General features: G+C 36.6%; 1 pseudogene; it reads right to left on the reverse strand.

Annotated features, from left to right (window-relative positions):
• Positions 1-9,407: 9,407 nt before the first annotated feature.
• LOC100618987 (WD repeat-containing protein 70-like) lies at positions 9,408-10,948 on the reverse strand (annotated as a pseudogene).
• Positions 10,949-12,879: the final 1,931 nt, after the last annotated feature.

Consider the following 12,879-nt stretch of genomic DNA (forward strand, 5'->3'; position numbering starts at 1 on the left):
AGAAAGATATTGGTAAGATGGCAAGGTGGAAAGGTGATCTAAACTTTGAGCACCATCTCCTTTATTCCTTGTACTGAAATAAAATCCTTCCTCCAAAGGGAAGTGGATTGTTTGGGAAAAGGCTAGATGGATGGGAGATGAGGAAACACCCAACTAGGGACCTCCCCAGGGCCAGCAAAGCACAAACCCTTGGGCTTTTGAAAAACCAAGTTTATTTTGATAATTTGGGTAAAAGGGAAAGGTTAGGAAAGGTCCTAAACTACAGATCTAAACTCAGACCCACCTTCTAGGCACTTCACAGAGGTACTCTTTGTTGCCTCTGTAGGCCTTACCTATCTACTCCCTCCTTTTACCTAAAACCCCAAAATGCTATCTGACTATCTGCTAACCTAATTACCCAGATTGTCTTTAAGAAGTCTAAGAAAACAGGACTCACTAGTAGCCTGAATTCCCTCTCAAGCCTGGGTTTGCTTCCTAGGTAACACAGAGTCTTAGGTGACAAAACCTTGGGATTACCGTAGCCAAGTGGTCTTTGACTGGTCAGACAGGTGAATCTCAGTACTTCAGGGAAAAGCAGGTCTCCTCTGAGGTAGATTTCCCACCCAGGAATATCCAAATCTTTCCACAAGATCAGGATTTCCAGGGTATATCAGAGAAACACTCCTTACCAGCTCAGTCAAAACCTAGATCCAGAGTGACAGTTAAAACCAGTCAAATCCCTTCTTCTCCTTCCAGAATCTTTCCCCTCAGGGCTTATATCCAAATTCTCCTCCTTTCCTCTTAAAGACAATCTATGAATTTTTTCTCTATCCCTTACTTACATTCCTACAGTAACTTAGACAAGCTAAGTCAAACCTTTGCTTCTTCTAGGTCCTGTAGATATTTTCTATTAGATCTGTCAACATCAAATTCATTCCTTAATTTGGCAACAGGTATTTGCTAAATCTCTTTTGTGTGCTCCTAACAGTACTAATCACATTTAGAAAGTATTCAAGGGTCAAATCCTTGGCCAAAGGCATAGGCCCTATTGATAATTGATTAATCTTTTTTTTTAACCAACTAACACTTTAATATAAATAGGAGTAAATAGTAAATTAATATTTTACCCTCTCAAGCTTATCAAGTAAATCCATAAAAAAGGGAAAAAGTTCAAGTATGTTCTCTTCTTAACTCATGAGTCACATTAACTACTAATGACAAGAATATGGGGGGGGGAATAGTGAGGATAAGCTAAGCTATTATATGGAATTTAGTAGAAGGACAATATATTATTGGCCTTTTCTGACTGAGTTCCCCATCCATTAACTTTATCCTATGTGATTTCTTCCCCCAGCATAGAATTTGCAGCTAAATCAAGAGGGTCATAGATTTAAAGAAAGGGACCTTACAGGTCATCTAGGACAATCTCCTCCATTTTATTGGTTAAGAATTTATTTCTTTATTAATTAAAATAATCTTACTTAATAAAGCAAAAACATTTGAGCACATATTTAGGATCACCTTAAAGCAGTCGGTATTGATGTAGGAAATTAATATAGTTATTTATTTGAAAAGGATTAACAAAAAGTAGCCATTACTCTCTCCACATCTCTCTGATCTCAAAATGGACTTCCAAAATATATTCTCCCAAGTATATGGATTTTTTTCTATTCTAAGTTATGGTTTCTTCATCATCAAATTTTACTTATGAAAAAGCAGCATTACACCAAGTCTTGGAATTTGGAGCAACCTAATATTAGTTATCCTCAGTTTCTTTCATATGCCATAAAATGACTTCCTTGGGGTTGTTGTTATTAGTCTTATTCAAAGCAATGTTTTTCAATATGTATGATAAAAGATTCTTCCAAGGGTTCCAATTCTACCACCATGGACCTGGGTCTGCCACAGGGAGTTCAGGTTTACAAGACCTCAAAGGATCTAATATATCCATTTACAGAGGTTTCCACATATTTTGTTGGCTTGGCTCATGAAACATAGGCAGTTGTATGAGTTTAGTTTTATTTTTAATTCCTTAAATAATGTCTACATTACATCACTCTCCTTCTCAAAAGCTACCAATGGCTCCTTATTTTTTATTTTAATTTTATTTAATTAGTCAATTTAAAACATTTTTCCTTGGTTACAGGAATCATATTCTTTCCCTCTCATCACCCCAACCCTTCCCGTATCTTACACACAATTCCACTGGGTTTTACACGTGTCCTTGATCAGAACCTATTTCCATGTTGTTGATATTTGCAATAGGATGATCATTTAAAGTCTATATCCCCAATCATATCCCCATTGCCCCATATAACCAATCAGTTGTTTTTCTTTGGTGTTTGTATTTCCACGGTTTTTCCTCTGAATATGGATAGTGTTCTTTCTCATAAATCCCTCCAAATTGTTCTGGATCACTGCATTGCCACTAATGGAGAAGTCTATTACATTTGATTGTACCACAGTGTATCAGTCTCTGTGTATAATGTTCTTCTGGATCTGTTCCTCTCACTCTGTGTCAGTTCCTGAAGGGTCACTCCAGTTCATATTGTACTCCTCCAGTTCATTATTCCTTTGGGCACAATAGTATTCCATCACCAACATATACCACAATTTGTTCAGCCATTCCCAAATCGAAGGGCATCCCCTCATTTTCCAATTTTTTTTTTACCAACACAAAGAGCATAGCTATGAATATCCTTATAAAAGTCTTTTTCCTTATTATCTCTTTGGGGTACAAATCCAGTAGTACTATGGCTGGATCAAAAGGCAGACAATCTTTTAGCACCCTTTGGGCATAGTTCCAAATTGCCCTCCAGAATATTTGGATCAATTCACAACTCCATCAGCAATGAATTAATGTCCTGACTTTGCCACATCCCCTCCAACATTCATTACTTTCCATTGCTGTCATGTTAGCAAATCTGCTAGATGAGAGGTAATACCTAATAGTTGTTTTGATTTGCATCTCTCTGATTATAAGAGATTTAGAACACTTCTTCATGTGTTTAAAAATAGTTTTGATTTCTTTAACGGATAACTGCCTATTCATGTCCCCTGCCCATTTACCAATTGGAGAATGACTTGATTTTTTTTTGTACAATTGATGTAGCTCTTTATAAATTTGAGTTATTAGACCTTTGTCAGAGGTTTTTATTATGAAAATTGTTTCCCAATTTGTTGTTTCCCTTCTAATTTTGGTTGCACTGGTTTTGTTTGTACAAAACCTTTTTAATTTAATGTAATAAAAATTATTTATTTTACATTTTGTAATTTTTTTCTAAGTCTTGATTGGTCTTAAAATCTTTCCTTTCCCAAAAATCTCACATGTATACTACTCTGTGTTCACCTAATTTACTTATAGTTTCCTTCTTTATATTCAAATCATTCATCCTTTCTGAGTTTATCCTGGGGTATGGTGTGAGATGTTGATCCAAACCCAATCTCTCTCATATTGTCCACCAATTTTCTCAGCAGATTTTATCAAATAGTGGATTTTTGTCCCAAAGGCTCCAATCTTTGGGTTTATCACAGACTGTCTTGGTCTTGCTGAGGTCACTTACCCCAAGTCTATCCCACTGATCCTCCCTCCTGTCTCTTAGCCAACACCATATTGTTCTGATGACTACTGCTTTATAGTACAGTTTGAGATCTGATACTGCTAGGCCACCTTCCTTCAAATTTTTTTTCATTATATCCCTGGATATCCTTGAACTTTTGTTCTTCCAAATGAACTTTGTTATGTTTTTTTTTTCTAATTAAATGAAAAAGTTTTTTGGTAGTTCGATAGGTATGGCACAAAATAAGTAAATAAGTTTGAGTAGGATTGTCATTTTTATTATGTTAGTTTGTCCTACCCATGAGCAATTAATGTTTTTTTCCAACTATTTAGTTCTAATTTTAATTGTGTGGAAATTGTTTTGTAGTTGTGTTCATATAGTTCCTGGGTTTGTCTTGGCAGATATATTACTAAGTATTTTACATTGTCTACGATGATTTTAAATGGAATTTCTCTTTCTAATTCTTGCTGCTGAGATGTGTTGGAAATATATAGAAATACTGATGACTTATGTGGGATTATTTTGTAACCTGCCACTTTGCTAAAGTTGTTGATTATTTCTACAAGCTTTTTAATCGATTCTCCAGGATTCTTTCAGTAGACCATCATATCATCTGCAAAGAGTGATAGCTTGGTCTCCTCATTGCCTATTTTAATACCTTCAATTTCTTTTTCTTCTCTAATTGCTACTGCTAGTGTTTCTAGTACAATGTTAAATAATAGAGCTGATAATGGGCATCCTTGTTTCACTCCTGATCTTATTGGGAAGGCTTCTAGTTTATCCCGATTGCAGATGCTATTTGCTGATGGTTTTAGATATATACTGTTTATTATTTTTAGGAAAGGCCCTTCTATTCCTATGCTTTCTAGTGTTTTCAATAGGAATGAGTACTGTATTTTGTCAAAGGCTTTTTCTGTGTCTATTGAGATAATCATATGATTTTTATTGGTTTGCTTGCTGATATGATCAATTATGTGGATGATTTAACTAATATTGAACCATCATTGCATTCCTAATATAAATCCCAGCTGATTATAATGAATAACCCTTGTGATGACTTGCTGGAGTCTTTTTCCTAGTATTCTATTTAAGATTTTGCATCTATGTTCATTAGGAATATTGGTCTATAGTTTTCTTTCTCTATTTTTGACCTGCCTGGCTTTGGAATCCATACCATATTTGTGTCATAAAAGGAATTTGGTAGAACTCCTTCTTTGATTCTGTCAAATAATTTGTATAATATTGGCTATTAGTTGTTCTTTGAATGTTTGATTGAATTCATTTGTGAATCCATCTGGGCCTAGGGATTTTTTCTTAGGGAGTTCTTTGATGACTTGTTCAATTTCTTTTTCTGATATGAGATTGTTTAGGTAGTCTATTTTTCCTCTGTTAGTCTAGGCAATTTATATTTTTGTAAATATTCATCCATATCACCTAGATTGCCATATTTATTATCATATAATTAGGCATAATAGTTTTTTTTATGATAGCCTTAATTTCTTCTTCATTAGAGGTGAGGTCTCCCTTTTCATCTTGGATAATGTCAATTTGGTTTTCTTATTTCCTTTTTACAATTAGATTGACTAGTACTTTGTCTATTTTATTTGTTTTTTTTTTCAGAGTAACAGCTTCTGGTCTTACTTATTAAATCAATAATTCCTTGATTTTCAGTTTTATTAATTTTTCCTTTAATTTTTAGAATCCCTAATTTAGTTTTCATCTGAGGAATTTTAATTGGTTCACTTTCTAGATTTTTTTAATTTGCATACCCAATTCATTGACCTCTGCCCTCCCTAATTTGTTAATATATGAATCAAGGATATAAATTTTCCCCTAAGTACTGTTTTGGCTGCATCCCATAAATTTTGAAAGGATGTCTCATCATTGTCATTTTCGTCAAGAAAATTATTAATTATTTCTATGATTTGTTCTTTTACTGATTTTGGAGAATCATATTATTTAATTTCTAATTAACTTTTGATTTGCCTCTCCACGTATGCTTACTAATTATTATTTTATTGCATTGTGATCTGAAAATGTTGCATTTATTATTTCTGCTCTTTTGAACTTGTTTGCAATGTTTTTATGCCCTACTACATGGTCAATCTTTGTGAATTTACCATGTGATGCTGAAAAGAAGGTGTATTCCTTTTTGTCCCTATTTATTTTTCTCCATATATCTACTAACTATAATTATTCTAAGATTCCATTCACTTCTCTTCCTTCTTTCTTAGATATTTTTGGTTTGATTTATCTAGTTCTAATAGAGGAAAGTTCAGGTCTCCCACTAGTATAGTTTTTCTATTTCATCCTTGAGCTCCACTAGTTTTTCCTTTAGAAATTTGGATGCTATGCCATTTGGTGCATATATGTTGAGTACTGATATTTCCTCATTGTCTACAGTGCCTTTTATTATGATGTAATTAACTTCCCTATCTCTTTTAACTAGATCTATTTTTATTTTGGCTTTGCCAGATATCATGAATGTGACTCCTGCCTTCTTTTCCTCAGTTGATGCTCCATCCACTTACCTTCACCATGTGAGTGTCTACCTTCCTAATGTGTGTTCCAAATAGACAACATATGGTAGGATTTTGTTTTCTAATCCACTCTGCTCTTTGCTTTCATTTTATGGGTGAGTTCATTCCATTCACATTCAGAGTTATGATTACCAGATGTGTATTTACCAACATTTTGATTTCTACTACTCCTCCTGCCCTTTCTTCTTTCACTACTTCCTTCTACACCAGTGTTTTGTTTTTAATCAGTCCCCCTATTTCCCACCCTTATTTTGCTTCCCTTTCTACCCCCCTCCATTCTTATTCCCCTCTTATTTTTCTTTAGGTCTTTTTTATCTACTCCCCACCCTCTCCTTCCTTTGTATTGTTTCCCTCCTAACCAGTCCATTTGTTTCCCTTCTACTTCTCTATGAGGCTCAAATCAATTCTCTGTCCAAATGGATCTGATTGTTCTTCCCTCTTTGAGTCAATTTCAATGCAGGTAAGAACTATTTCCTGTCTCCAACCTCTTTACCCTTCCAGTGTATTGGTGTACTCCCCTACTCCTGCCATGTGCTTCTTTATGATATATAAATTTAACCCATTTTGTTTTTTTTTCCCATTTCTGTTGGTAACCTCTTTTTTTAACTCTACTTATATAAATGCTTATATTCATGTGCATACACACACACACACACACACATACACACACACACACACACACACACACACACATATATATATATATATGTCTTGGCATTTCATCCTATACCATTTGTCACTATTCCCTCTAAGTATAATTCTTCTAGCTACCTAGATGATAATAACAATTTTTAAGAGTTATCAATATCCTCTTTTTTTGTAGAGATAAAATCATTCTGACTTATTGTGTCCCTTAAAAATAATTGTTGGGGTTTTTTTTGTTATTTTGTTATTGTTTTCCCCCCCTTTCTTAATTACCTTTTGGTGATTCTCTTGAGTTCTGTGTTTGGACATGAAATTTTCTGTTCAAGTCCTGTCTTTTCTTTATGAATGCTTGGAAGTCTTCTATTTTATTAAATGACCATACTTTCCCCGCAAGAATATAGTCAGTTTTGATGGGTAGTTGATTCTTGGTTGTAGATCTAGTTTCCTTGCTTTCCGGAATATCATGTTCTGTGCCTTTAGGTCCTTCAGTGTAGATGCAGCCAGATCCTGTTTTTTCCTAACTGTAGTTACATGGTGTCTAAATAACTTCTTCTTAGCAGCTTGTAATAGTTTTTTTTCCTTGGTCTGGTAGTTCTTGAATTCGTCTATTACATTCCTGGGTGGTGTCAGTTGGGGATTAAGTATAGGAGGTGATCTGTGGATTCTTTCAATCTCCACTTTTCCCTCTTGCTCTAGAATGTCAGTGCAGTTTTTTCTTGGATAATTTCCTATAGAATGATGTCCAGCCTTTTTATTTTGTCATGATCTTCTGGTAGTCCAGTGATTCTTAAGTTGTCTCTGATAGACCTGTTTTCTCCATCTTCTGTTTTGTGGATGAGGTGTTTCATATTTTCCTCAATTTTTTTCATTCTTTTGATTTTGAATTATAGTTTCCTGCTGCTTTGTGAAGTCATTTGCTACTAGTTGTTGGATTCTAGTTTTTAAAGCCTGAATTTCATCCCTGGCTTTTTGGTCATCCTTCTTCTTCTGATCTTTCATCTCCTTTGCCTCATTTTCAAGCTGATTAATTTTTGCTTTTAAGACACTACTTTTCTGTTTTCAGGTGATTTATTTTGTGTTTAAGTGCTTTTTTCAGTTGTCTTCAGCCTCTCTTAATTGTTTTTGGAATTGTATTTTGAGTTCTTCCAAAGCCTGTGTCTAATTTGCTGGAGTTTCTATGTTTTTGCTTGGTATACCTTGATCCTCCCCTGTTCCATTTGCTCTTTGTTCATTGCCTGGATAGAAGCTGTCGATTGTAATTTCTTTCTTCTTTTTCTGTTGTTTACTGATATTTTTCCCCTTCTTCCCCCCCCCACCTGCCCTCCCCCATAGTTGCCTGTAGTCTTTCTCCTCTCATTATGTGTTGGATCTGTGGGTTTGGGCTGTTCTGTCCTGAAGTGTCTTCTTCTCTGTTCTGGTGATTGATTAGGCTAGTCAGATCTTCCCTGGCTGACAGCAGAAGCTGAAAAGAGTTGGGCTTCCCACTCTGTTGTCAAGGTGGTTGCCTGTAATTTATTGTATTTTTTGCCCTTGGAGCTTAGTCAGCAAGACTCTCAGATTAGTCTGTGGGGGAGGGGTGTTAGAGCTTGAGATTGCCTTCCCTCTGAAGACTCTGAAGGAGTTTATCCACAAAGCTGGATGTGCCCTGAGGCCAAAACCTTGAGAAGGAGGGGGGGCAAGATGGAGCATCTTGGCTGTGACTAGACTGCCTGCTCTGTGTTTCTCCTCCAGATGCCTCTACACCTCTTGTGTTCTATGCCCTAAGCCAGTCACAGCTTTGCCAGCAATGTACTCTCTCTGGACTAGAGCCCTTGTCCACCCAGAGAGTCCAGCCACTGCTGGAAGCTCAGTGCTGTAGGTGGGGAAGGGGTCCTGGGACCTTCCTTCTTCCTTCCCCTTAAATCTGCATGTTCTAGAATTCAGGCTATGTAGAGACATACCTTTTAAGTTGGGTCCAGGAGGAGAGTTCCCTAGTTCTGTCCTGTTGTTAGATTTGGTTTCCAGTCCCCTGGAAGCATTGTATTTTTGCTTGGTGAGGAAGGGTTTAAAGAGGAAATTGCTGCTGTCTCTAAGCCACCATCTTGACCCCCAAAAAAAGCCAATGGCTCCTTACTGCCTTTTGTATTGTCTAATCTTTTCTCTCTGGGTGGATTTTAAAGCTGCCTATCATCTACTCACAGTCTATGTATCTAAGTTTAAATCCTATTTTGGCCAAGAAATCTCTTTTAGCTCTACAAAAGCTATAGAGTTTCCAAGTTCCATTAAAAAAGTTAGTCTCATTTTTTATAGCAATAACAACAAACAACACTGAATGAAGCACTGAAAAAGATACAAAGTGTAGAAAATACAAGGTCTCGCAGAACCAGGAGAACATTGTACACAGAGACTGAAACACTGTGGTATAATCGAACGTAATGGACTTCTCCATTTGTGGCAGTGTAATGTCCCTGAACAATCTGCAGGGATCTAGGAGAAAAACACTATCCACAAGCAGAGGACAAACTGTGGGAGTGGAAACACCGAGGAAAAGCAACTGCTTGACTACGGCAGTTGAGGGGACATGTCTGAGAAGAGACTCTAAATAAACACTCTGATGCAAATACTAACAACATGGCAAAGGGTTAGAATCAAGAACACATGTGATATCCAGTGGAATCACGCGTCGGCTAAGGGGGGGAGGAAAAGAAACTGATCTTTGTCTCTAATGAATAATGCTTGGAAATGATCAAATAAAATATTATTTAAAAAAAAAGAAAAATATAAGGTCTCTATTGACCTATAGCTTATAGTCCAGAAGAGGAATAAGATCCCCTTCAAGTTGCTAGAATATATATGAAAATATATATAATAAATGATAAGACATGAGAACTGCAGTAGGGAAGGACAAAGTAATAGGGAAGGTTACTATCAATGTGTGCATGTGTTTGGGCAGAAAACAGGTGGTGAGGAGGGAAACCACTTTGTTCCCCTGTTATGACATGTATGTCATCCTTCCATGCTTTATGGCTATTTGTATATTTATAGTATCTCCCCTATTAAGGTATAATTTCCATGATGTTAGGAACTCCATCCAATGCCTAAGCACAGAGCCTTGCAAAGAGCAGAACTTCTCCTCTGTCCCTCCTTTGGACAGAATCCATCCAGGCTGTTTGGGTATAGGAATTATGATGGATCCTGGCAAGTGTCAGCTTATCTAAGCCTTCCATCTGTTTTTAACTACACATAATTTTGCTCCCTTCTGACTCTTGTTGGGATCATAATATACTTTAGCCAATCCAGTTCCAGTTCCAACCATGGTCTAGCTTAACTTGGGATGCCACAGGCAGCATACCACACCTGTGTTAGTGACATTGATTTCATATACTTTATAGAATGTCTGGTACTCAAAAAACAGAAAACAAACAAGTCTGCCACAACTACATTTGTTCTTAAGATTTTCCAGTGACCAAAAGCTGATCATTTGGACTAAAGCAGCAATTTATCATTGAAAAGAAGGTAGAAAGATTTGAAGTTGAAAGTGGTTTCTTACATTTTTGATTTTTTTTCCCACAGATTTAAAGCATTATCCCTTCCCTGAGAGTCAAGGACAGTGCCATCATTGGAAAATGTCACATAGGATGTATATGTACCATAATAATAGGCCTGACTACAGTGGGATTTTTTGTGAACATTCATACCAAATCCCATCTTGCTTCCATCCTGCAGCCACTTGCTATAAGCTTCCCATCTCTAATGTATGTAAAAGTGGTCAGAATTACTTTTTTCTTCTTTGATCTATTCTTGCTTTAAACACACTTTTATGCTTTTGATCATTGTCCTCTGCCCAGGTTCATGTGGTCTCATCATTTAAACAAGATAAAAATTCTTCCTGTATTGTGGGATGATGGCAGCCAGTATTTGACACTGCCCCATGAACCTCAGTGTTGGACATATCCACAATATACTGGGCTCCTTTCACACATTTCATCACTTGGGAAACTTTGGCCTGAGAGTTTCCTTACACAAGCATCACATCCTTTGTGTTACTGTACTACAGTGACTTAGTTTGGTGACAATCAAAGGGTTGAAGAGATCAAAAAGCTTGAAAGTATTTGTCCCTGCAAAATTCCCAAATTTAACATTATAACCAAATCCTTTTACCAAAAGGGGACCTGAAGGATCTAAAACTAAGGTAGAATGTGTTTTGCTGCCATACTGTAGAATGATTTTATGAACATCAGGAATTTTTGTATTTTGTATTTATTTTGTATTTATGAACATCAGGAAATTTGTAATTTCATAATGCATTTCATCATCATCACCACCACCACCATCACCATTATCATCACCATCACTATCCAAGTAATCAGGTGGGAGTGGGGGGCTTATAAGTTTATCTGAATCTCCCTACTGTATTTGGATGGTTCAGGGTGGCAAAGGAGGTCCAATTAATTATCCTTCTGAACTACCTTCACTTCCTCTGCTGAGTCACTGAAAGCTGATACAGAAGGATGTTTCATCAAACTTGAACCTACAGGTTGTGATTCTTTAACTTCATGATGTCTTAATTCTCTCTTTGCAGTTCTTCCTCTTTTCCTATGGCTTCTAATTTTTTTCTATTTTTTTCCACAATTGTTCTTTGGGTTTGTTTAAACATGCTTTCTAAGTCAAGTGTCTAAAGTCATTGAAGATTCCAAAGTCAGTGAAGCCCAATTAAGCTCCAGATCAGCCATTGGCTGCCAGAGTGTCTGTGCCATTACCACTTCCTGAGGATTCCATGTGGGTTGCAGCCATAGACACAGACTCAGTAAACTAGTCCATCTATGTGAAGTTCTGCAATAAGCATCCTCACAGTCAGGGCAAGTGATCTTCCAGATCTCCCAGAGGGGCAGAAGTGTCCCTGTGGATGGTGACTCAAAGAGGAGATTCATGTATCCTACCATAGCACCACCCTGGCAAGAACATCCAACCCCCTCATTTTAGAGATTACATTACAATAGAATATCAAACACCTCAGTGTACATTATGTGTGTGAGGGTGCAGATGGAGGGAAGGCTTCCTGAAGTATAAGTAGGATGAGAAAAGTCATTGGCCTAAGGTAGTGACATTTAGAGGGTACTAAGAACACTAGGACTCCAGGATACAGTGAGAATAATGAATTAAAATCAAAATCTTCCTGGTGATGGAATACTATTGTGCTCAAAGGAATAATGAACTGGAGGAATTCCCTGTGAACTGGAACAACCTCCAGGAAGTGATGCAGAATGAGAGGAGCAAAACCAGGAGAACATTGTACACAGAGACTGATACACTGTGGTACAACTGAATGTAATGGACTTCTCTACTAACAGCAATGTAATGATCCAGGACAATTCTGAAGGACTTATGAGAAAGAACACTATCCACATCCAGAGGAAGAACTGTGGGGAAACAAAAACAAAGAAGAAAAACAACTGCTTGATCACATGGGTTGATGTTGATGGGGATATGATTGGGGATGTAGACACTAAATGAACATCCTAGTGCAAACACCAACAACATGGAAATAGGTTCTGATCAAGGACACATGTAAAACCCAGTGGAATTGTGTGTCGGCTTCGGGAAAGGGTGGGGGGATGAGAGGGAGGTAAAGAATATGATTCTTGTAATAAGGAATAATGTTCTAAATTGACTAAATAAAATTTAAAAAATAAATAAATAAAATCAAAATCTTCCAAATTTTTCTTCTAATCTCTATGCAAAGGAACTCCTCCCCAGACTACCCACCCTGATCCATTATCTTATGGTATCTTCCCAACATAACACCTCACAAGTCAAATAAACACTTGAAAAAAGCATAATGGATTGGACTAGATTATCTTCAAATACCTTATTAGTAGAAAACATTATTAAATATTATCTATGCAGTAAGAGCTCAAATCCAAGAAAGACAACATAGAAGAGATTTTTTTAAAAGATGAAACCAAAACAAAGAAAAGGAACATCTTAGCAAAGGAATAGACTTCTGAGTTAGAATGGAGAAAATGAGACTTTAAAAACCTCAGTGCTTTATCCTGGGTTCTCTCTCTCAGTGGGAACTTTTGGCCAAGTATTTAAAGTCTCTCCCCATGATCACATCCTATTCTCCTCTGGAATTGTCTTGAAAAGTTGATTTGAAGTGATCCTGAGGCACATTT

The sequence above is a fragment of the Monodelphis domestica genome, chromosome 4 (genome assembly GCF_027887165.1).
Source record: "Monodelphis domestica isolate mMonDom1 chromosome 4, mMonDom1.pri, whole genome shotgun sequence".
In the NCBI taxonomy this organism is placed as follows: Eukaryota; Metazoa; Chordata; class Mammalia; order Didelphimorphia; family Didelphidae; genus Monodelphis; species Monodelphis domestica.